General features: G+C 44.8%; 18 non-coding genes across 18 annotated transcripts; all 18 read left to right on the top strand.

Annotated features, from left to right (window-relative positions):
• Positions 1-851: 851 nt before the first annotated feature.
• On the top strand, positions 852-1,042 carry LOC141224002 (U2 spliceosomal RNA). Its single transcript, XR_012291521.1, has one exon. It is a non-coding gene; the product is annotated as a U2 spliceosomal RNA (small nuclear RNA).
• Positions 1,043-2,157: 1,115 nt separating this feature from the next.
• LOC141223991 (U2 spliceosomal RNA) lies at positions 2,158-2,348 on the top strand. The gene has a single exon (XR_012291510.1). It is a non-coding gene; the product is annotated as a U2 spliceosomal RNA (small nuclear RNA).
• Positions 2,349-3,463: 1,115 nt separating this feature from the next.
• LOC141223980 (U2 spliceosomal RNA) lies at positions 3,464-3,654 on the top strand. The gene has a single exon (XR_012291499.1). It is a non-coding gene; the product is annotated as a U2 spliceosomal RNA (small nuclear RNA).
• A 1,115-nt stretch (positions 3,655-4,769) lies between these two features.
• LOC141223969 (U2 spliceosomal RNA) lies at positions 4,770-4,960 on the top strand. Its single transcript, XR_012291488.1, has one exon. It is a non-coding gene; the product is annotated as a U2 spliceosomal RNA (small nuclear RNA).
• Positions 4,961-6,075: 1,115 nt separating this feature from the next.
• Positions 6,076-6,266, top strand: LOC141223956 (U2 spliceosomal RNA). The gene has a single exon (XR_012291476.1). It is a non-coding gene; the product is annotated as a U2 spliceosomal RNA (small nuclear RNA).
• Positions 6,267-7,381: 1,115 nt separating this feature from the next.
• Positions 7,382-7,572, top strand: LOC141223945 (U2 spliceosomal RNA). The gene has a single exon (XR_012291465.1). It is a non-coding gene; the product is annotated as a U2 spliceosomal RNA (small nuclear RNA).
• A 1,115-nt stretch (positions 7,573-8,687) lies between these two features.
• Positions 8,688-8,878, top strand: LOC141223934 (U2 spliceosomal RNA). The gene has a single exon (XR_012291454.1). It is a non-coding gene; the product is annotated as a U2 spliceosomal RNA (small nuclear RNA).
• A 1,115-nt stretch (positions 8,879-9,993) lies between these two features.
• LOC141223923 (U2 spliceosomal RNA) lies at positions 9,994-10,184 on the top strand. The gene has a single exon (XR_012291443.1). It is a non-coding gene; the product is annotated as a U2 spliceosomal RNA (small nuclear RNA).
• Positions 10,185-11,299: 1,115 nt separating this feature from the next.
• Positions 11,300-11,490, top strand: LOC141223911 (U2 spliceosomal RNA). The gene has a single exon (XR_012291432.1). It is a non-coding gene; the product is annotated as a U2 spliceosomal RNA (small nuclear RNA).
• A 1,115-nt stretch (positions 11,491-12,605) lies between these two features.
• Positions 12,606-12,796, top strand: LOC141223900 (U2 spliceosomal RNA). The gene has a single exon (XR_012291421.1). It is a non-coding gene; the product is annotated as a U2 spliceosomal RNA (small nuclear RNA).
• A 1,112-nt stretch (positions 12,797-13,908) lies between these two features.
• Positions 13,909-14,100, top strand: LOC141224151 (U2 spliceosomal RNA). Its single transcript, XR_012291666.1, has one exon. It is a non-coding gene; the product is annotated as a U2 spliceosomal RNA (small nuclear RNA).
• A 1,114-nt stretch (positions 14,101-15,214) lies between these two features.
• Positions 15,215-15,405, top strand: LOC141223888 (U2 spliceosomal RNA). Its single transcript, XR_012291409.1, has one exon. It is a non-coding gene; the product is annotated as a U2 spliceosomal RNA (small nuclear RNA).
• A 1,115-nt stretch (positions 15,406-16,520) lies between these two features.
• LOC141224104 (U2 spliceosomal RNA) lies at positions 16,521-16,711 on the top strand. The gene has a single exon (XR_012291620.1). It is a non-coding gene; the product is annotated as a U2 spliceosomal RNA (small nuclear RNA).
• Positions 16,712-17,826: 1,115 nt separating this feature from the next.
• On the top strand, positions 17,827-18,017 carry LOC141223876 (U2 spliceosomal RNA). Its single transcript, XR_012291397.1, has one exon. It is a non-coding gene; the product is annotated as a U2 spliceosomal RNA (small nuclear RNA).
• A 1,115-nt stretch (positions 18,018-19,132) lies between these two features.
• Positions 19,133-19,323, top strand: LOC141223864 (U2 spliceosomal RNA). Its single transcript, XR_012291386.1, has one exon. It is a non-coding gene; the product is annotated as a U2 spliceosomal RNA (small nuclear RNA).
• Positions 19,324-20,438: 1,115 nt separating this feature from the next.
• On the top strand, positions 20,439-20,629 carry LOC141223853 (U2 spliceosomal RNA). The gene has a single exon (XR_012291375.1). It is a non-coding gene; the product is annotated as a U2 spliceosomal RNA (small nuclear RNA).
• A 1,115-nt stretch (positions 20,630-21,744) lies between these two features.
• Positions 21,745-21,935, top strand: LOC141224103 (U2 spliceosomal RNA). Its single transcript, XR_012291619.1, has one exon. It is a non-coding gene; the product is annotated as a U2 spliceosomal RNA (small nuclear RNA).
• A 1,115-nt stretch (positions 21,936-23,050) lies between these two features.
• Positions 23,051-23,241, top strand: LOC141224277 (U2 spliceosomal RNA). Its single transcript, XR_012291737.1, has one exon. It is a non-coding gene; the product is annotated as a U2 spliceosomal RNA (small nuclear RNA).
• The last annotated feature ends 636 nt before the right edge of the window (positions 23,242-23,877 follow it).

Raw genomic sequence — 23,877 nt, 5'->3', positions numbered from 1 at the left:
GGCAAGCATTTTGGAGCTTTCACCTAAATAACTACAGGTGGTGAGATAAGCTGCACAATATAATTGACCTTTCAGTATATTGTTGCACACACACCATCTATTTAGCAAATGCCCTTGTTATCAACAGCAGCCTTTTAAACTCACCTGAGCTAACAGGTATGTGCGCTGGTTACTCTGCTGCGCTTAAAATTTCTTTTTTGGTTTGCTACAATGCCTTTTCTGAAACGTTGTCTCCTTCTGCTGGAACACTGACTTCTTTCATTTAATGCCTGCAGACTATAAAAGAGAACCCAACCCAAAAAGTTTGGTTGATTAGTCTGTGGCATTCTGTTAAACTGTTGCTTATGGCGGTCTCTGTGAGCTTCTCAGCGACATTCAGCCAGCCAGGTATCCTGCCTGCAGTAGATGGAATGTGGCAATGGAACGCTGGCTGCGCGTGTCATAATAGGCTCTGAGCCTTTATATACCTGTGCACAGCAGCAGCCACCTTCAGTCTGCTGCTGGACAGCCAGCAGCAGCAGCAGCAGGAGAGGTATGTAATCAGGAGCCCTCCTGCTAAGGGTAGACAGCTGCTCGTTCCACCCCACCCCCCGCCTTAATTGGTTCTCCTCCCTTCCAACGGTGTTGAGGCGGGTGGGAACAGCAGGGGGTGAAGGTGCTGTGTTTAAAGAGGTGGAGTTATGCAGATCTAAAACGCGTGGATTGCAGCAGCAGCAAGCCGAAAAGTGCAGGCATGTAAGGGATCTAGAGGTTGACAACATGTCTTCTTAACGGGAGTCCAGGAGCTCATCTCCACAAATGGACTTTTCAGGATCCTTGGGTGGCTCCGTAGTTTGAAACCAATTCTGGTTATCGCTTCTCGGCCTTTTGGCTAAGATCAAGTGTAGTATCTGTTCTTATCAGTTTAATATCTGATACGTCCCCTATCTGGGGACCATATATTAAATGGATTTTTAGAACAGGGAGATGGAAAAAGAGCTTGCTCTGTCCACTCCACGCATTGACCTGGTATTGCAGTATCTCCAGGACCGGTGCACCCCTTCTTTAATGCAGTTTCTAAAATCAGAAAGAATTGAATTCAATGTTTTTTGTTCATTTTGCTTGTTTGTCGGATTTTGGGATGGACTCTTTGGCTTTGCTTTTCTTCTCCTCATTGGATTTTTCATGTTCAAAGTTGCAGAAGCCAGATTACAAGCTCATTTTGGTTCAACTTCAGCAACTGTGCATTGCATTGCCATGTAATGTGATGCAATGCTATTTTTCTAGCTCTCCCTTTTTACTTCCTTTTGGATAAACAGACATATTAGGCAAGCATTTTGGAGCTTTCACCTAAATAACTACAGGTGGTGAGATAAGCTGCACAATATAATTGACCTTTCAGTATATTGTTGCACACACACCATCTATTTAGCAAATGCCCTTGTTATCAACAGCAGCCTTTTAAACTCACCTGAGCTAACAGGTATGTGCGCTGGTTACTCTGCTGCGCTTAAAATTTCTTTTTTGGTTTGCTACAATGCCTTTTCTGAAACGTTGTCTCCTTCTGCTGGAACACTGACTTCTTTCATTTAATGCCTGCAGACTATAAAAGAGAACCCAACCCAAAAAGTTTGGTTGATTAGTCTGTGGCATTCTGTTAAACTGTTGCTTATGGCGGTCTCTGTGAGCTTCTCAGCGACATTCAGCCAGCCAGGTATCCTGCCTGCAGTAGATGGAATGTGGCAATGGAACGCTGGCTGCGCGTGTCATAATAGGCTCTGAGCCTTTATATACCTGTGCACAGCAGCAGCCACCTTCAGTCTGCTGCTGGACAGCCAGCAGCAGCAGCAGCAGGAGAGGTATGTAATCAGGAGCCCTCCTGCTAAGGGTAGACAGCTGCTCGTTCCACCCCACCCCCCGCCTTAATTGGTTCTCCTCCCTTCCAACGGTGTTGAGGCGGGTGGGAACAGCAGGGGGTGAAGGTGCTGTGTTTAAAGAGGTGGAGTTATGCAGATCTAAAACGCGTGGATTGCAGCAGCAGCAAGCCGAAAAGTGCAGGCATGTAAGGGATCTAGAGGTTGACAACATGTCTTCTTAACGGGAGTCCAGGAGCTCATCTCCACAAATGGACTTTTCAGGATCCTTGGGTGGCTCCGTAGTTTGAAACCAATTCTGGTTATCGCTTCTCGGCCTTTTGGCTAAGATCAAGTGTAGTATCTGTTCTTATCAGTTTAATATCTGATACGTCCCCTATCTGGGGACCATATATTAAATGGATTTTTAGAACAGGGAGATGGAAAAAGAGCTTGCTCTGTCCACTCCACGCATTGACCTGGTATTGCAGTATCTCCAGGACCGGTGCACCCCTTCTTTAATGCAGTTTCTAAAATCAGAAAGAATTGAATTCAATGTTTTTTGTTCATTTTGCTTGTTTGTCGGATTTTGGGATGGACTCTTTGGCTTTGCTTTTCTTCTCCTCATTGGATTTTTCATGTTCAAAGTTGCAGAAGCCAGATTACAAGCTCATTTTGGTTCAACTTCAGCAACTGTGCATTGCATTGCTATGTAATGTGATGCAATGCTATCTTTCTAGCTCTCCCTTTTTACTTCCTTTTGGATAAACAGACATATTAGGCAAGCATTTTGGAGCTTTCACCTAAATAACTACAGGTGGTGAGATAAGCTGCACAATATAATTGACCTTTCAGTATATTGTTGCACACACACCATCTATTTAGCAAATGCCCTTGTTATCAACAGCAGCCTTTTAAACTCACCTGAGCTAACAGGTATGTGCGCTGGTTACTCTGCTGCGCTTAAAATTTCTTTTTTGGTTTGCTACAATGCCTTTTCTGAAACGTTGTCTCCTTCTGCTGGAACACTGACTTCTTTCATTTAATGCCTGCAGACTATAAAAGAGAACCCAACCCAAAAAGTTTGGTTGATTAGTCTGTGGCATTCTGTTAAACTGTTGCTTATGGCGGTCTCTGTGAGCTTCTCAGCGACATTCAGCCAGCCAGGTATCCTGCCTGCAGTAGATGGAATGTGGCAATGGAACGCTGGCTGCGCGTGTCATAATAGGCTCTGAGCCTTTATATACCTGTGCACAGCAGCAGCCACCTTCAGTCTGCTGCTGGACAGCCAGCAGCAGCAGCAGCAGGAGAGGTATGTAATCAGGAGCCCTCCTGCTAAGGGTAGACAGCTGCTCGTTCCACCCCACCCCCCGCCTTAATTGGTTCTCCTCCCTTCCAACGGTGTTGAGGCGGGTGGGAACAGCAGGGGGTGAAGGTGCTGTGTTTAAAGAGGTGGAGTTATGCAGATCTAAAACGCGTGGATTGCAGCAGCAGCAAGCCGAAAAGTGCAGGCATGTAAGGGATCTAGAGGTTGACAACATGTCTTCTTAACGGGAGTCCAGGAGCTCATCTCCACAAATGGACTTTTCAGGATCCTTGGGTGGCTTCGTAGTTTGAAACCAATTCTGGTTATCGCTTCTCGGCCTTTTGGCTAAGATCAAGTGTAGTATCTGTTCTTATCAGTTTAATATCTGATACGTCCCCTATCTGGGGACCATATATTAAATGGATTTTTAGAACAGGGAGATGGAAAAAGAGCTTGCTCTGTCCACTCCACGCATTGACCTGGTATTGCAGTATCTCCAGGACCGGTGCACCCCTTCTTTAATGCAGTTTCTAAAATCAGAAAGAATTGAATTCAATGTTTTTTGTTCATTTTGCTTGTTTGTCGGATTTTGGGATGGACTCTTTGGCTTTGCTTTTCTTCTCCTCATTGGATTTTTCATGTTCAAAGTTGCAGAAGCCAGATTACAAGCTCATTTTGGTTCAACTTCAGCAACTGTGCATTGCATTGCCATGTAATGTGATGCAATGCTATCTTTCTAGCTCTCCCTTTTTACTTCCTTTTGGATAAACAGACATATTAGGCAAGCATTTTGGAGCTTTCACCTAAATAACTACAGGTGGTGAGATAAGCTGCACAATATAATTGACCTTTCAGTATATTGTTGCACACACACCATCTATTTAGCAAATGCCCTTGTTATCAACAGCAGCCTTTTAAACTCACCTGAGCTAACAGGTATGTGCGCTGGTTACTCTGCTGCGCTTAAAATTTCTTTTTTGGTTTGCTACAATGCCTTTTCTGAAACGTTGTCTCCTTCTGCTGGAACACTGACTTCTTTCATTTAATGCCTGCAGACTATAAAAGAGAACCCAACCCAAAAAGTTTGGTTGATTAGTCTGTGGCATTCTGTTAAACTGTTGCTTATGGCGGTCTCTGTGAGCTTCTCAGCGACATTCAGCCAGCCAGGTATCCTGCCTGCAGTAGATGGAATGTGGCAATGGAACGCTGGCTGCGCGTGTCATAATAGGCTCTGAGCCTTTATATACCTGTGCACAGCAGCAGCCACCTTCAGTCTGCTGCTGGACAGCCAGCAGCAGCAGCAGCAGGAGAGGTATGTAATCAGGAGCCCTCCTGCTAAGGGTAGACAGCTGCTCGTTCCACCCCACCCCCCGCCTTAATTGGTTCTCCTCCCTTCCAACGGTGTTGAGGCGGGTGGGAACAGCAGGGGGTGAAGGTGCTGTGTTTAAAGAGGTGGAGTTATGCAGATCTAAAACGCGTGGATTGCAGCAGCAGCAAGCCGAAAAGTGCAGGCATGTAAGGGATCTAGAGGTTGACAACATGTCTTCTTAACGGGAGTCCAGGAGCTCATCTCCACAAATGGACTTTTCAGGATCCTTGGGTGGCTCCGTAGTTTGAAACCAATTCTGGTTATCGCTTCTCGGCCTTTTGGCTAAGATCAAGTGTAGTATCTGTTCTTATCAGTTTAATATCTGATACGTCCCCTATCTGGGGACCATATATTAAATGGATTTTTAGAACAGGGAGATGGAAAAAGAGCTTGCTCTGTCCACTCCACGCATTGACCTGGTATTGCAGTATCTCCAGGACCGGTGCACCCCTTCTTTAATGCAGTTTCTAAAATCAGAAAGAATTGAATTCAATGTTTTTTGTTCATTTTGCTTGTTTGTCGGATTTTGGGATGGACTCTTTGGCTTTGCTTTTCTTCTCCTCATTGGATTTTTCATGTTCAAAGTTGCAGAAGCCAGATTACAAGCTCATTTTGGTTCAACTTCAGCAACTGTGCATTGCATTGCCATGTAATGTGATGCAATGCTATCTTTCTAGCTCTCCCTTTTTACTTCCTTTTGGATAAACAGACATATTAGGCAAGCATTTTGGAGCTTTCACCTAAATAACTACAGGTGGTGAGATAAGCTGCACAATATAATTGACCTTTCAGTATATTGTTGCACACACACCATCTATTTAGCAAATGCCCTTGTTATCAACAGCAGCCTTTTAAACTCACCTGAGCTAACAGGTATGTGCGCTGGTTACTCTGCTGCGCTTAAAATTTCTTTTTTGGTTTGCTACAATGCCTTTTCTGAAACGTTGTCTCCTTCTGCTGGAACACTGACTTCTTTCATTTAATGCCTGCAGACTATAAAAGAGAACCCAACCCAAAAAGTTTGGTTGATTAGTCTGTGGCATTCTGTTAAACTGTTGCTTATGGCGGTCTCTGTGAGCTTCTCAGCGACATTCAGCCAGCCAGGTATCCTGCCTGCAGTAGATGGAATGTGGCAATGGAACGCTGGCTGCGCGTGTCATAATAGGCTCTGAGCCTTTATATACCTGTGCACAGCAGCAGCCACCTTCAGTCTGCTGCTGGACAGCCAGCAGCAGCAGCAGCAGGAGAGGTATGTAATCAGGAGCCCTCCTGCTAAGGGTAGACAGCTGCTCGTTCCACCCCACCCCCCGCCTTAATTGGTTCTCCTCCCTTCCAACGGTGTTGAGGCGGGTGGGAACAGCAGGGGGTGAAGGTGCTGTGTTTAAAGAGGTGGAGTTATGCAGATCTAAAACGCGTGGATTGCAGCAGCAGCAAGCCGAAAAGTGCAGGCATGTAAGGGATCTAGAGGTTGACAACATGTCTTCTTAACGGGAGTCCAGGAGCTCATCTCCACAAATGGACTTTTCAGGATCCTTGGGTGGCTCCGTAGTTTGAAACCAATTCTGGTTATCGCTTCTCGGCCTTTTGGCTAAGATCAAGTGTAGTATCTGTTCTTATCAGTTTAATATCTGATACGTCCCCTATCTGGGGACCATATATTAAATGGATTTTTAGAACAGGGAGATGGAAAAAGAGCTTGCTCTGTCCACTCCACGCATTGACCTGGTATTGCAGTATCTCCAGGACCGGTGCACCCCTTCTTTAATGCAGTTTCTAAAATCAGAAAGAATTGAATTCAATGTTTTTTGTTCATTTTGCTTGTTTGTCGGATTTTGGGATGGACTCTTTGGCTTTGCTTTTCTTCTCCTCATTGGATTTTTCATGTTCAAAGTTGCAGAAGCCAGATTACAAGCTCATTTTGGTTCAACTTCAGCAACTGTGCATTGCATTGCCATGTAATGTGATGCAATGCTATTTTTCTAGCTCTCCCTTTTTACTTCCTTTTGGATAAACAGACATATTAGGCAAGGATTTTGGAGCTTTCACCTAAATAACTACAGGTGGTGAGATAAGCTGCACAATATAATTGACCTTTCAGTATATTGTTGCACACACACCATCTATTTAGCAAATGCCCTTGTTATCAACAGCAGCCTTTTAAACTCACCTGAGCTAACAGGTATGTGCGCTGGTTACTCTGCTGCGCTTAAAATTTCTTTTTTGGTTTGCTACAATGCCTTTTCTGAAACGTTGTCTCCTTCTGCTGGAACACTGACTTCTTTCATTTAATGCCTGCAGACTATAAAAGAGAACCCAACCCAAAAAGTTTGGTTGATTAGTCTGTGGCATTCTGTTAAACTGTTGCTTATGGCGGTCTCTGTGAGCTTCTCAGCGACATTCAGCCAGCCAGGTATCCTGCCTGCAGTAGATGGAATGTGGCAATGGAACGCTGGCTGCGCGTGTCATAATAGGCTCTGAGCCTTTATATACCTGTGCACAGCAGCAGCCACCTTCAGTCTGCTGCTGGACAGCCAGCAGCAGCAGCAGCAGGAGAGGTATGTAATCAGGAGCCCTCCTGCTAAGGGTAGACAGCTGCTCGTTCCACCCCACCCCCCGCCTTAATTGGTTCTCCTCCCTTCCAACGGTGTTGAGGCGGGTGGGAACAGCAGGGGGTGAAGGTGCTGTGTTTAAAGAGGTGGAGTTATGCAGATCTAAAACGCGTGGATTGCAGCAGCAGCAAGCCGAAAAGTGCAGGCATGTAAGGGATCTAGAGGTTGACAACATGTCTTCTTAACGGGAGTCCAGGAGCTCATCTCCACAAATGGACTTTTCAGGATCCTTGGGTGGCTCCGTAGTTTGAAACCAATTCTGGTTATCGCTTCTCGGCCTTTTGGCTAAGATCAAGTGTAGTATCTGTTCTTATCAGTTTAATATCTGATACGTCCCCTATCTGGGGACCATATATTAAATGGATTTTTAGAACAGGGAGATGGAAAAAGAGCTTGCTCTGTCCACTCCACGCATTGACCTGGTATTGCAGTATCTCCAGGACCGGTGCACCCCTTCTTTAATGCAGTTTCTAAAATCAGAAAGAATTGAATTCAATGTTTTTTGTTCATTTTGCTTGTTTGTCGGATTTTGGGATGGACTCTTTGGCTTTGCTTTTCTTCTCCTCATTGGATTTTTCATGTTCAAAGTTGCAGAAGCCAGATTACAAGCTCATTTTGGTTCAACTTCAGCAACTGTGCATTGCATTGCTATGTAATGTGATGCAATGCTATCTTTCTAGCTCTCCCTTTTTACTTCCTTTTGGATAAACAGACATATTAGGCAAGCATTTTGGAGCTTTCACCTAAATAACTACAGGTGGTGAGATAAGCTGCACAATATAATTGACCTTTCAGTATATTGTTGCACACACACCATCTATTTAGCAAATGCCCTTGTTATCAACAGCAGCCTTTTAAACTCACCTGAGCTAACAGGTATGTGCGCTGGTTACTCTGCTGCGCTTAAAATTTCTTTTTTGGTTTGCTACAATGCCTTTTCTGAAACGTTGTCTCCTTCTGCTGGAACACTGACTTCTTTCATTTAATGCCTGCAGACTATAAAAGAGAACCCAACCCAAAAAGTTTGGTTGATTAGTCTGTGGCATTCTGTTAAACTGTTGCTTATGGCGGTCTCTGTGAGCTTCTCAGCGACATTCAGCCAGCCAGGTATCCTGCCTGCAGTAGATGGAATGTGGCAATGGAACGCTGGCTGCGCGTGTCATAATAGGCTCTGAGCCTTTATATACCTGTGCACAGCAGCAGCCACCTTCAGTCTGCTGCTGGACAGCCAGCAGCAGCAGCAGCAGGAGAGGTATGTAATCAGGAGCCCTCCTGCTAAGGGTAGACAGCTGCTCGTTCCACCCCACCCCCCGCCTTAATTGGTTCTCCTCCCTTCCAACGGTGTTGAGGCGGGTGGGAACAGCAGGGGGTGAAGGTGCTGTGTTTAAAGAGGTGGAGTTATGCAGATCTAAAACGCGTGGATTGCAGCAGCAGCAAGCCGAAAAGTGCAGGCATGTAAGGGATCTAGAGGTTGACAACATGTCTTCTTAACGGGAGTCCAGGAGCTCATCTCCACAAATGGACTTTTCAGGATCCTTGGGTGGCTTCGTAGTTTGAAACCAATTCTGGTTATCGCTTCTCGGCCTTTTGGCTAAGATCAAGTGTAGTATCTGTTCTTATCAGTTTAATATCTGATACGTCCCCTATCTGGGGACCATATATTAAATGGATTTTTAGAACAGGGAGATGGAAAAAGAGCTTGCTCTGTCCACTCCACGCATTGACCTGGTATTGCAGTATCTCCAGGACCGGTGCACCCCTTCTTTAATGCAGTTTCTAAAATCAGAAAGAATTGAATTCAATGTTTTTTGTTCATTTTGCTTGTTTGTCGGATTTTGGGATGGACTCTTTGGCTTTGCTTTTCTTCTCCTCATTGGATTTTTCATGTTCAAAGTTGCAGAAGCCAGATTACAAGCTCATTTTGGTTCAACTTCAGCAACTGTGCATTGCATTGCCATGTAATGTGATGCAATGCTATCTTTCTAGCTCTCCCTTTTTACTTCCTTTTGGATAAACAGACATATTAGGCAAGCATTTTGGAGCTTTCACCTAAATAACTACAGGTGGTGAGATAAGCTGCACAATATAATTGACCTTTCAGTATATTGTTGCACACACACCATCTATTTAGCAAATGCCCTTGTTATCAACAGCAGCCTTTTAAACTCACCTGAGCTAACAGGTATGTGCGCTGGTTACTCTGCTGCGCTTAAAATTTCTTTTTTGGTTTGCTACAATGCCTTTTCTGAAACGTTGTCTCCTTCTGCTGGAACACTGACTTCTTTCATTTAATGCCTGCAGACTATAAAAGAGAACCCAACCCAAAAAGTTTGGTTGATTAGTCTGTGGCATTCTGTTAAACTGTTGCTTATGGCGGTCTCTGTGAGCTTCTCAGCGACATTCAGCCAGCCAGGTATCCTGCCTGCAGTAGATGGAATGTGGCAATGGAACGCTGGCTGCGCGTGTCATAATAGGCTCTGAGCCTTTATATACCTGTGCACAGCAGCAGCCACCTTCAGTCTGCTGCTGGACAGCCAGCAGCAGCAGCAGCAGGAGAGGTATGTAATCAGGAGCCCTCCTGCTAAGGGTAGACAGCTGCTCGTTCCACCCCACCCCCCGCCTTAATTGGTTCTCCTCCCTTCCAACGGTGTTGAGGCGGGTGGGAACAGCAGGGGGTGAAGGTGCTGTGTTTAAAGAGGTGGAGTTATGCAGATCTAAAACGCGTGGATTGCAGCAGCAGCAAGCCGAAAAGTGCAGGCATGTAAGGGATCTAGAGGTTGACAACATGTCTTCTTAACGGGAGTCCAGGAGCTCATCTCCACAAATGGACTTTTCAGGATCCTTGGGTGGCTCCGTAGTTTGAAACCAATTCTGGTTATCGCTTCTCGGCCTTTTGGCTAAGATCAAGTGTAGTATCTGTTCTTATCAGTTTAATATCTGATACGTCCCCTATCTGGGGACCATATATTAAATGGATTTTTAGAACAGGGAGATGGAAAAAGAGCTTGCTCTGTCCACTCCACGCATTGACCTGGTATTGCAGTATCTCCAGGACCGGTGCACCCCTTCTTTAATGCAGTTTCTAAAATCAGAAAGAATTGAATTCAATGTTTTTTGTTCATTTTGCTTGTTTGTCGGATTTTGGGATGGACTCTTTGGCTTTGCTTTTCTTCTCCTCATTGGATTTTTCATGTTCAAAGTTGCAGAAGCCAGATTACAAGCTCATTTTGGTTCAACTTCAGCAACTGTGCATTGCATTGCCATGTAATGTGATGCAATGCTATCTTTCTAGCTCTCCCTTTTTACTTCCTTTTGGATAAACAGACATATTAGGCAAGCATTTTGGAGCTTTCACCTAAATAACTACAGGTGGTGAGATAAGCTGCACAATATAATTGACCTTTCAGTATATTGTTGCACACACACCATCTATTTAGCAAATGCCCTTGTTATCAACAGCAGCCTTTTAAACTCACCTGAGCTAACAGGTATGTGCGCTGGTTACTCTGCTGCGCTTAAAATTTCTTTTCTGGTTTGCTACAATGCCTTTTCTGAAACGTTGTCTCCTTCTGCTGGAACACTGACTTCTTTCATTTAATGCCTGCAGACTATAAAAGAGAACCCAACCCAAAAAGTTTGGTTGATTAGTCTGTGGCATTCTGTTAAACTGTTGCTTATGGCGGTCTCTGTGAGCTTCTCAGCGACATTCAGCCAGCCAGGTATCCTGCCTGCAGTAGATGGAATGTGGCAATGGAACGCTGGCTGCGCGTGTCATAATAGGCTCTGAGCCTTTATATACCTGTGCACAGCAGCAGCCACCTTCAGTCTGCTGCTGGACAGCCAGCAGCAGCAGCAGCAGGAGAGGTATGTAATCAGGAGCCCTCCTGCTAAGGGTAGACAGCTGCTCGTTCCACCCCACCCCCTGCCTTAATTGGTTCTCCTCCCTTCCAACGGTGTTGAGGCGGGTGGGAACAGCAGGGGGTGAAGGTGCTGTGTTTAAAGAGGTGGAGTTATGCAGATCTAAAACGCGTGGATTGCAGCAGCAGCAAGCCGAAAAGTGCAGGCATGTAAGGGATCTAGAGGTTGACAACATGTCTTCTTAACGGGAGTCCAGGAGCTCATCTCCACAAATGGACTTTTCAGGATCCTTGGGTGGCTCCTTAGTTTGAAACCAATTCTGGTTATCGCTTCTCGGCCTTTTGGCTAAGATCAAGTGTAGTATCTGTTCTTATCAGTTTAATATCTGATACGTCCCCTATCTGGGGACCATATATTAAATGGATTTTTAGAACAGGGAGATGGAAAAAGAGCTTGCTCTGTCCACTCCACGCATTGACCTGGTATTGCAGTATCTCCAGGACCGGTGCACCCCTTCTTTAATGCAGTTTCTAAAATCAGAAAGAATTGAATTCAATGTTTTTTGTTCATTTTGCTTGTTTGTCGGATTTTGGGATGGACTCTTTGGCTTTGCTTTTCTTCTCCTCATTGGATTTTTCATGTTCAAAGTTGCAGAAGCCAGATTACAAGCTCATTTTGGTTCAACTTCAGCAACTGTGCATTGCATTGCCATGTAATGTGATGCAATGCTATCTTTCTAGCTCTCCCTTTTTACTTCCTTTTGGATAAACAGACATATTAGGCAAGCATTTTGGAGCTTTCACCTAAATAACTACAGGTGGTGAGATAAGCTGCACAATATAATTGACCTTTCAGTATATTGTTGCACACACACCATCTATTTAGCAAATGCCCTTGTTATCAACAGCAGCCTTTTAAACTCACCTGAGCTAACAGGTATGTGCGCTGGTTACTCTGCTGCGCTTAAAATTTCTTTTTTGGTTTGCTACAATGCCTTTTCTGAAACGTTGTCTCCTTCTGCTGGAACACTGACTTCTTTCATTTAATGCCTGCAGACTATAAAAGAGAACCCAACCCAAAAAGTTTGGTTGATTAGTCTGTGGCATTCTGTTAAACTGTTGCTTATGGCGGTCTCTGTGAGCTTCTCAGCGACATTCAGCCAGCCAGGTATCCTGCCTGCAGTAGATGGAATGTGGCAATGGAACGCTGGCTGCGCGTGTCATAATAGGCTCTGAGCCTTTATATACCTGTGCACAGCAGCAGCCACCTTCAGTCTGCTGCTGGACAGCCAGCAGCAGCAGCAGCAGGAGAGGTATGTAATCAGGAGCCCTCCTGCTAAGGGTAGACAGCTGCTCGTTCCACCCCACCCCCCGCCTTAATTGGTTCTCCTCCCTTCCAACGGTGTTGAGGCGGGTGGGAACAGCAGGGGGTGAAGGTGCTGTGTTTAAAGAGGTGGAGTTATGCAGATCTAAAACGCGTGGATTGCAGCAGCAGCAAGCCGAAAAGTGCAGGCATGTAAGGGATCTAGAGGTTGACAACATGTCTTCTTAACGGGAGTCCAGGAGCTCATCTCCACAAATGGACTTTTCAGGATCCTTGGGTGGCTCCGTAGTTTGAAACCAATTCTGGTTATCGCTTCTCGGCCTTTTGGCTAAGATCAAGTGTAGTATCTGTTCTTATCAGTTTAATATCTGATACGTCCCCTATCTGGGGACCATATATTAAATGGATTTTTAGAACAGGGAGATGGAAAAAGAGCTTGCTCTGTCCACTCCACGCATTGACCTGGTATTGCAGTATCTCCAGGACCGGTGCACCCCTTCTTTAATGCAGTTTCTAAAATCAGAAAGAATTGAATTCAATGTTTTTTGTTCATTTTGCTTGTTTGTCGGATTTTGGGATGGACTCTTTGGCTTTGCTTTTCTTCTCCTCATTGGATTTTTCATGTTCAAAGTTGCAGAAGCCAGATTACAAGCTCATTTTGGTTCAACTTCAGCAACTGTGCATTGCATTGCCATGTAATGTGATGCAATGCTATCTTTCTAGCTCTCCCTTTTTACTTCCTTTTGGATAAACAGACATATTAGGCAAGCATTTTGGAGCTTTCACCTAAATAACTACAGGTGGTGAGATAAGCTGCACAATATAATTGACCTTTCAGTATATTGTTGCACACACACCATCTATTTAGCAAATGCCCTTGTAATCAACAGCAGCCTTTTAAACTCACCTGAGCTAACAGGTATGTGCGCTGGTTACTCTGCTGCGCTTAAAATTTCTTTTTTGGTTTGCTACAATGCCTTTTCTGAAACGTTGTCTCCTTCTGCTGGAACACTGACTTCTTTCATTTAATGCCTGCAGACTATAAAAGAGAACCCAACCCAAAAAGTTTGGTTGATTAGTCTGTGGCATTCTGTTAAACTGTTGCTTATGGCGGTCTCTGTGAGCTTCTCAGCGACATTCAGCCAGCCAGGTATCCTGCCTGCAGTAGATGGAATGTGGCAATGGAACGCTGGCTGCGCGTGTCATAATAGGCTCTGAGCCTTTATATACCTGTGCACAGCAGCAGCCACCTTCAGTCTGCTGCTGGACAGCCAGCAGCAGCAGCAGGAGAGGTATGTAATCAGGAGCCCTCCTGCTAAGGGTAGACAGCTGCTCGTTCCACCCCACCCCCCGCCTTAATTGGTTCTCCTCCCTTCCAACGGTGTTGAGGCGGGTGGGAACAGCAGGGGGTGAAGGTGCTGTGTTTAAAGAGGTGGAGTTATGCAGATCTAAAACGCGTGGATTGCAGCAGCAGCAAGCCGAAAAGTGCAGGCATGTAAGGGATCTAGAGGTTGACAACATGTCTTCTTAACGGGAGTCCAGGAGCTCATCTCCACAAATGGACTTTTCAGGATCCTTGGGTGGCTCCGTAGTTTGAAACCAATTCTGGTTATCGCTTCTCGGCCTTTTTGTCTAAGATCAAGTGTAGTATCTGTTCTTATCAGTTTAATATCTGATACGTTCCCTATCTGGGGACCATATATTAAATGGATTTTTAGAACAGGGAGATGGAAAAAGAGCTTGCTCTGTCCACTCCACGCATTGACCTGGTATTGCAGTATATCCAGGACCGGTGCACCCCTTCTTTAATGCAGTTTCTAAAATCAGAAAGAATTGAATTCAATGTTTTTTGTTCATTTTGCTTGTTTGTCGGATTTTGGGATGGACTCTTTGGCTTTGCTTTTCTTCTCCTCATTGGATTTTTCATGTTCAAAGTTGCAGAAGCCAGATTACAAGCTCATTTTGGTTCAACTTCAGCAACTGTGCATTGCATTGCCATGTAATGTGATGCAATGCTATCTTTCTAGCTCTCCCTTTTTACTTCCTTTTGGATAAACAGACATATTAGGCAAGCATTTTGGAGCTTTCACCTAAATAACTACAGGTGGTGAGATAAGCTGCACAATATAATTGACCTTTCAGTATATTGTTGCACACACACCATCTATTTAGCAAATGCCCTTGTTATCAACAGCAGCCTTTTAAACTCACCTGAGCTAACAGGTATGTGCGCTGGTTACTCTGCTGCGCTTAAAATTTCTTTTTTGGTTTGCTACAATGCCTTTCTGAAACGTTGTCTCCTTCTGCTGGAACACTGACTTCTTTCATTTAATGCCTGCAGACTATAAAAGAGAACCCAACCCAAAAAGTTTGGTTGATTAGTCTGTGGCATTCTGTTAAACTGTTGCTTATGGCGGTCTCTGTGAGCTTCTCAGCGACATTCAGCCAGCCAGGTATCCTGCCTGCAGTAGATGGAATGTGGCAATGGAACGCTGGCTGCGCGTGTCATAATAGGCTTTGAGCCTTTATATACCTGTGCACAGCAGCAGCCACCATCAGTCTGCTGCTGGACAGCCAGCAGCAGCAGCAGCAGGAGAGGTATGTAATCAGGAGCCCTCCTGCTAAGGGTAGACAGCTGCTCGTTCCACCCCACCCCCCGCCTTAATTGGTTCTCCTCCCTTCCAACGGTGTTGAGGCGGGTGGGAACAGCAGGGGGTGAAGGTGCTGTGTTTAAAGAGGTGGAGTTATGCAGATCTAAAACGCGTGGATTGCAGCAGCAGCAAGCCGAAAAGTGCAGGCATGTAAGGGATCTAGAGGTTGACAACATGTCTTCTTAACGGGAGTCCAGGAGCTCATCTCCACAAATGGACTTTTCAGGATCCTTGGGTGGCTCCGTAGTTTGAAACCAATTCTGGTTATCGCTTCTCGGCCTTTTGGCTAAGATCAAGTGTAGTATCTGTTCTTATCAGTTTAATATCTGATACGTCCCCTATCTGGGGACCATATATTAAATGGATTTTTAGAACAGGGAGATGGAAAAAGAGCTTGCTCTGTCCACTCCACGCATTGACCTGGTATTGCAGTATCTCCAGGACCGGTGCACCCCTTCTTTAATGCAGTTTCTAAAATCAGAAAGAATTGAATTCAATGTTTTTTGTTCATTTTGCTTGTTTGTCGGATTTTGGGATGGACTCTTTGGCTTTGCTTTTCTTCTCCTCATTGGATTTTTCATGTTCAAAGTTGCAGAAGCCAGATTACAAGCTCATTTTGGTTCAACTTCAGCAACTGTGCATTGCATTGCCATGTAATGTGATGCAATGCTATCTTTCTAGCTCTCCCTTTTTACTTCCTTTTGGATAAACAGACATATTAGGCAAGCATTTTGGAGCTTTCACCTAAATAACTACAGGTGGTGAGATAAGCTGCACAATATAATTGACCTTTCAGTATATTGTTGCACACACACCATCTATTTAGCAAATGCCCTTGTTATCAACAGCAGCCTTTTAAACTCACCTGAGCTAACAGGTATGTGCGCTGGTTACTCTGCTGCGCTTAAAATTTCTTTTTTGGTTTGCTACAATGCCTTTTCTGAAACGTTGTCTCCTTCTGCTGGAACACTGACTTCTTTCATTTAATGCCTGCAGACTATAAAAGAGAACCCAACCCAAAAAGTTTGGTTGATTAGTCTGTGGCATTCTGTTAAACTGTTGCTTATGGCGGTCTCTGTGAGCTTCTCAGCGACATTCAGCCAGCCAGGTATCCTGCCTGCAGTAGATGGAATGTGGCAATGGAACGCTGGCTGCGCGTGTCATAATGGGCTCTGAGCCTTTATATACCTGTGCACAGCAGCAGCCACCTTCAGTCTGCTGCTGGACAGCCAGCAGCAGCAGCAGCAGGAGAGGTATGTAATCAGGAGCCCTCCTGCTAAGGGTAGACAGCTGCTCGTTCCACCCCACCCCCCGCCTTAATTGGTTCTCCTCCCTTCCAACGGTGTTGAGGCGGGTGGGAACAGCAGGGGGTGAAGGTGCTGTGTTTAAAGAGGTGGAGTTATGCAGATCTAAAACGCGTGGATTGCAGCAGCAGCAAGCCGAAAAGTGCAGGCATGTAAGGGATCTAGAGGTTGACAACATGTCTTCTTAACGGGAGTCCAGGAGCTCATCTCCACAAATGGACTTTTCAGGATCCTTGGGTGGCTCCGTAGTTTGAAACCAATTCTGGTTATCGCTTCTCGGCCTTTTGGCTAAGATCAAGTGTAGTATCTGTTCTTATCAGTTTAATATCTGATACGTCCCCTATCTGGGGACCATATATTAAATGGATTTTTAGAACAGGGAGATGGAAAAAGAGCTTGCTCTGTCCATTCCACGCATTGACCTGGTATTGCAGTATCTCCAGGACCGGTGCACCCCTTCTTTAATGCAGTTTCTAAAATCAGAAAGAATTGAATTCAATGTTTTTTGTTCATTTTGCTTGTTTGTCGGATTTTGGGATGGACTCTTTGGCTTTGCTTTTCTTCTCCTCATTGGATTTTTCATGTTCAAAGTTGCAGAAGCCAGATTACAAGCTCATTTTGGTTCAACTTCAGCAACTGTGCATTGCATTGCCATGTAATGTGATGCAATGCTATCTTTCTAGCTCTCCCTTTTTACTTCCTTTTGGATAAACAGACATCTTAGGCAAGCATTTTGGAGCTTTCTCCTAAATAACTACAGGTGGTGAGATAAGCTGCACAATATAATTGACCTTTCAGTATATTGTTGCACACACACCATCTATTTAGCAAATGCCCTTGTTATCAACAGCAGCCTTTTAAACTCACCTGAGCTAACAGGTATGTGCGCTGGTTACTCTGCTGCGCTTAAAATTTCTTTTTTGGTTTGCTACAATGCCTTTTCTGAAACGTTGTCTCCTTCTGCTGGAACACTGACTTCTTTCATTTAATGCCTGCAGACTATAAAAGAGAACCCAACCCAAAAAGTTTGGTTGATTAGTCTGTGGCATTCTGTTAAACTGTTGCTTATGGCGGTCTCTGTGAGCTTCTCAGCGACATTCAGCCAGCCAGGTATCCTGCCTGCAGTAGATGGAATGTGGCAATGGAACGCTGGCTGCGCGTGTCATAATAGGCTCTGAGCCTTTATATACCTGTGCACAGCAGCAGCCACCTTCAGTCTGCTGCTGGACAGCCAGCAGCAGCAGCAGCAGGAGAGGTATGTAATCAGGAGCCCTCCTGCTAAGGGTAGACAGCTGCTCGTTCCACCCCACCCCCCGCCTTAATTGGTTCTCCTCCCTTCCAACGGTGTTGAGGCGGGTGGGAACAGCAGGGGGTGAAGGTGCTGTGTTTAAAGAGGTGGAGTTATGCAGATCTAAAACGCGTGGATTGCAGCAGCAGCAAGCCGAAAAGTGCAGGCATGTAAGGGATCTAGAGGTTGACAACATGTCTTCTTAACGGGAGTCCAGGAGCTCATCTCCACAAATGGACTTTTCAGGATCCTTGGGTGGCTCCGTAGTTTGAAACCAATTCTGGTTATCGCTTCTCGGCCTTTTGGCTAAGATCAAGTGTAGTATCTGTTCTTATCAGTTTAATATCTGATACGTCCCCTATCTGGGGACCATATATTAAATGGATTTTTAGAACAGGGAGATGGAAAAAGAGCTTGCTCTGTCCACTCCACGCATTGACCTGGTATTGCAGTATCTCCAGGACCGGTGCACCCCTTCTTTAATGCAGTTTCTAAAATCAGAAAGAATTGAATTCAATGTTTTTTGTTCATTTTGCTTGTTTGTCGGATTTTGGGATGGACTCTTTGGCTTTGCTTTTCTTCTCCTCATTGGATTTTTCATGTTCAAAGTTGCAGAAGCCAGATTACAAGCTCATTTTGGTTCAACTTCAGCAACTGTGCATTGCATTGCCATGTAATGTGATGCAATGCTATCTTTCTAGCTCTCCCTTTTTACTTCCTTTTGGATAAACAGACATATTAGGCAAGCATTTTGGAGCTTTCACCTAAATAACTACAGGTGGTGAGATAAGCTGCACAATATAATTGACCTTTCAGTATATTGTTGCACACACACCATCTATTTAGCAAATGCCCTTGTTATCAACAGCAGCCTTTTAAACTCACCTGAGCTAACAGGTATGTGCGCTGGTTACTCTGCTGCGCTTAAAATTTCTTTTTTGGTTTGCTACAATGCCTTTTCTGAAACGTTGTCTCCTTCTGCTGGAACACTGACTTCTTTCATTTAATGCCTGCAGACTATAAAAGAGAACCCAACCCAAAAAGTTTGGTTGATTAGTCTGTGGCATTCTGTTAAACTGTTGCTTATGGCGGTCTCTGTGAGCTTCTCAGCGACATTCAGCCAGCCAGGTATCCTGCCTGCAGTAGATGGAATGTGGCAATGGAACGCTGGCTGCGCGTGTCATAATAGGCTCTGAGCCTTTATATACCTGTGCACAGCAGCAGCCACCTTCAGTCTGCTGCTGGACAGCCAGCAGCAGCAGCAGCAGGAGAGGTATGTAATCAGGAGCCCTCCTGCTAAGGGTAGACAGCTGCTCGTTCCACCCCACCCCCCGCCTTAATTGGTTCTCCTCCCTTCCAACGGTGTTGAGGCGGGTGGGAACAGCAGGGGGTGAAGGTGCTGTGTTTAAAGAGGTGGAGTTATGCAGATCTAAAACGCGTGGATTGCAGCAGCAGCAAGCCGAAAAGTGCAGGCATGTAAGGGATCTAGAGGTTGACAACATGTCTTCTTAACGGGAGTCCAGGAGCTCATCTCCACAAATGGACTTTTCAGGATCCTTGGGTGGCTCCGTAGTTTGAAACCAATTCTGGTTATCGCTTCTCGGCCTTTTGGCTAAGATCAAGTGTAGTATCTGTTCTTATCAGTTTAATATCTGATACGTCCCCTATCTGGGGACCATATATTAAATGGATTTTTAGAACAGGGAGATGGAAAAAGAGCTTGCTCTGTCCACTCCACGCATTGACCTGGTATTGCAGTATCTCCAGGACCGGTGCACCCCTTCTTTAATGCAGTTTCTAAAATCAGAAAGAATTGAATTCAATGTTTTTTGTTCATTTTGCTTGTTTGTCGGATTTTGGGATGGACTCTTTGGCTTTGCTTTTCTTCTCCTCATTGGATTTTTCATGTTCAAAGTTGCAGAAGCCAGATTACAAGCTCATTTTGGTTCAACTTCAGCAACTGTGCATTGCATTGCCATGTAATGTGATGCAATGCTATCTTTCTAGCTCTCCCTTTTTACTTCCTTTTGGATAAACAGACATATTAGGCAAGCATTTTGGAGCTTTCACCTAAATAACTACAGGTGGTGAGATAAGCTGCACAATATAATTGACCTTTCAGTATATTGTTGCACACACACCATCTATTTAGCAAATGCCCTTGTTATCAACAGCAGCCTTTTAAACTCACCTGAGCTAACAGGTATGTGCGCTGGTTACTCTGCTGCGCTTAAAATTTCTTTTTTGGTTTGCTACAATGCCTTTTCTGAAACGTTGTCTCCTTCTGCTGGAACACTGACTTCTTTCATTTAATGCCTGCAGACTATAAAAGAGAACCCAACCCAAAAAGTTTGGTTGATTAGTCTGTGGCATTCTGTTAAACTGTTGCTTATGGCGGTCTCTGTGAGCTTCTCAGCGACATTCAGCCAGCCAGGTATCCTGCCTGCAGTAGATGGAATGTGGCAATGGAACGCTGGCTGCGCGTGTCATAATAGGCTCTGAGCCTTTATTTACCTGTGCACAGCAGCAGCCACCTTCAGTCTGCTGCTGGACAGCCAGCAGCAGCAGCAGCAGGAGAGGTATGTAATCAGGAGCCCTCCTGCTAAGGGTAGACAGCTGCTCGTTCCACCCCACCCCCCGCCTTAATTGGTTCTCCTCCCTTCCAACGGTGTTGAGGCGGGTGGGAACAGCAGGGGGTGAAGGTGCTGTGTTTAAAGAGGTGAAGTTATGCAGATCTAAAACGCGTGGATTGCAGCAGCAGCAAGCCGAAAAGTGCAGGCATGTAAGGGATCTAGAGGTTGACAACATGTCTTCTTAACGGGAGTCCAGGAGCTCATCTCCACAAATGGACTTTTCAGGATCCTTGGGTGGCTCCGTAGTTTGAAACCAATTCTGGTTATCGCTTCTCGGCCTTTTGGCTAAGATCAAGTGTAGTATCTGTTCTTATCAGTTTAATATCTGATACGTCCCCTATCTGGGGACCATATATTAAATGGATTTTTAGAACAGGGAGATGGAAAAAGAGCTTGCTCTGTCCACTCCACGCATTGACCTGGTATTGCAGTATCTCCAGGACCGGTGCACCCCTTCTTTAATGCAGTTTCTAAAATCAGAAAGAATTGAATTCAATGTTTTTTGTTCATTTTGCTTGTTTGTCGGATTTTGGGATGGACTCTTTGGCTTTGCTTTTCTTCTCCTCATTGGATTTTTCATGTTCAAAGTTGCAGAAGCCAGATTACAAGCTCATTTTGGTTCAACTTCAGCAACTGTGCATTGCATTGCCATGTAATGTGATGCAATGCTATCTTTCTAGCTCTCCCTTTTTACTTCCTTTTGGATAAACAGACATATTAGGCAAGCATTTTGGAGCTTTCACCTAAATAACTACAGGTGGTGAGATAAGCTGCACAATATAATTGACCTTTCAGTATATTGTTGCACACACACCATCTATTTAGCAAATGCCCTTGTTATCAACAGCAGCCTTTTAAACTCACCTGAGCTAACAGGTATGTGCGCTGGTTACTCTGCTGCGCTTAAAATTTCTTTTTTGGTTTGCTACAATGCCTTTTCTGAAACGTTGTCTCCTTCTGCTGGAACACTGACTTCTTTCATTTAATGCCTGCAGACTATAAAAGAGAACCCAACCCAAAAAGTTTGGTTGATTAGTCTGTGGCATTCTGTTAAACTGTTGCTTATGGCGGTCTCTGTGAGCTTCTCAGCGACATTCAGCCAGCCAGGTATCCTGCCTGCAGTAGATGGAATGTGGCAATGGAACGCTGGCTGCGCGTGTCATAATGGGCTCTGAGCCTTTATATACCTGTGCACAGCAGCAGCCACCTTCAGTCTGCTGCTGGACAGCCAGCAGCAGCAGCAGCAGGAGAGGTATGTAATCAGGAGCCCTCCTGCTAAGGGTAGACAGCTGCTCGTTCCACCCCACCCCCCGCCTTAATTGGTTCTCCTCCCTTCCAACGGTGTTGAGGCGGGTGGGAACAGCAGGGGGTGAAGGTGCTGTGTTTAAAGAGGTGGAGTTATGCAGATCTAAAACGCGTGGATTGCAGCAGCAGCAAGCCGAAAAGTGCAGGCATGTAAGGGATCTAGAGGTTGACAACATGTCTTCTTAACGGGAGTCCAGGAGCTCATCTCCACAAATGGACTTTTCAGGATCCTTGGGTGGCTCCGTAGTTTGAAACCAATTCTGGTTATCGCTTCTCGGCCTTTTGGCTAAGATCAAGTGTAGTATCTGTTCTTATCAGTTTAATATCTGATACGTCCCCTATCTGGGGACCATATATTAAATGGATTTTTAGAACAGGGAGATGGAAAAAGAGCTTGCTCTGTCCATTCCACGCATTGACCTGGTATTGCAGTATCTCCAGGACCGGTGCACCCCTTCTTTAATGCAGTTTCTAAAATCAGAAAGAATTGAATTCAATGTTTTTTGTTCATTTTGCTTGTTTGTCGGATTTTGGGATGGACTCTTTGGCTTTGCTTTTCTTCTCCTCATTGGATTTTTCATGTTCAAAGTTGCAGAAGCCAGATTACAAGCTCATTTTGGTTCAACTTCAGCAACTGTGCATTGCATTGCCATGTAATGTGATGCAATGCTATCTTTCTAGCTCTCCCTTTTTACTTCCTTTTGGATAAACAGACATCTTAGGCAAGCATTTTGGAGCTTTCTCCTAAATAACTACAGGTGGTGAGATAAGCTGCACAATATAATTGACCTTTCAGTATATTGTTGCACACACACCATCTATTTAGCAAATGCCCTTGTTATCAACAGCAGCCTTTTAAACTCACCTGAGCTAACAGGTATGTGCGCTGGTTACTCTGCTGCGCTTAAAATTTCTTTTTTGGTTTGCTACAATGCCTTTTCTGAAACGTTGTCTCCTTCTGCTGGAACACTGACTTCTTTCATTTAATGCCTGCAGACTATAAAAGAGAACCCAACCCAAAAAGTTTGGTTGATTAGTCTGTGGCATTCTGTTAAACTGTTGCTTATGGCGGTCTCTGTGAGCTTCTCAGCGACATTCAGCCAGCCAGGTATCCTGCCTGCAGTAGATGGAATGTGGCAATGGAACGCTGGCTGCGCGTGTCATAATAGGCTCTGAGCCTTTATATACCTGTGCACAGCAGCAGCCACCTTCAGTCTGCTGCTGGACAGCCAGCAGCAGCAGCAGCAGGAGAGGTATGTAATCAGGAGCCCTCCTGCTAAGGGTAGACAGCTGCTCGTTCCACCCCACCCCCCGCCTTAATTGGTTCTCCTCCCTTCCAACGGTGTTGAGGCGGGTGGGAACAGCAGGGGGTGAAGGTGCTGTGTTTAAAGAGGTGGAGTTATGCAGATCTAAAACGCGTGGATTGCAGCAGCAGCAAGCCGAAAAGTGCAGGCATGTAAGGGATCTAGAGGTTGACAACATGTCTTCTTAACGGGAGTCCAGGAGCTCATCTCCACAAATGGACTTTTCAGGATCCTTGGGTGGCTCCGTAGTTTGAAACCAATTCTGGTTATCGCTTCTCGGCCTTTTGGCTAAGATCAAGTGTAGTATCTGTTCTTATCAGTTTAATATCTGATACGTCCCCTATCTGGGGACCATATATTAAATGGATTTTTAGAACAGGGAGATGGAAAAAGAGCTTGCTCTGTCCACTCCACGCATTGACCTGGTATTGCAGTATCTCCAGGACCGGTGCACCCCTTCTTTAATGCAGTTTCTAAAATCAGAAAGAATTGAATTCAATGTTTTTTGTTCATTTTGCTTGTTTGTCGGATTTTGGGATGGACTCTTTGGCTTTGCTTTTCTTCTCCTCATTGGATTTTTCATGTTCAAAGTTGCAGAAGCCAGATTACAAGCTCATTTTGGTTCAACTTCAGCAACTGTGCATTGCATTGCCATGTAATGTGATGCAATGCTATCTTTCTAGCTCTCCCTTTTTACTTCCTTTTGGATAAACAGACATATTAGGCAAGCATTTTGGAGCTTTCACCTAAATAACTACAGGTGGTGAGATAAGCTGCACAATATAATTGACCTTTCAGTATATTGTTGCACACACACCATCTATTTAGCAAATGCCCTTGTTATCAACAGCAGCCTTTTAAACTCACCTGAGCTAACAGGTATGTGCGCTGGTTACTCTGCTGCGCTTAAAATTTCTTTTTTGGTTTGCTACAATGCCTTTTCTGAAATGTTGTCTCCTTCTGCTGGAACACTGACTTCTTTCATTTAATGCCTGCAGACTATAAAAGAGAACCCAACCCAAAAAGTTTGGTTGATTAGTCTGTGGCATTCTGTTAAACTGTTGCTTATGGCGGTCTCTGTGAGCTTCTCAGCGA

This window comes from Phyllobates terribilis, unplaced genomic scaffold (assembly GCF_046119375.1).
Source record: "Phyllobates terribilis strain yellow unplaced genomic scaffold, ASM4611937v1 Scaffold_381__1_contigs__length_1843176, whole genome shotgun sequence".
Lineage (NCBI taxonomy): Eukaryota > Metazoa > Chordata > Amphibia > Anura > Dendrobatidae > Phyllobates > Phyllobates terribilis.
The sequence above is the reverse complement of the archived record's forward strand: the minus strand, read 5'-3'. Positions and strand labels throughout refer to the sequence as shown.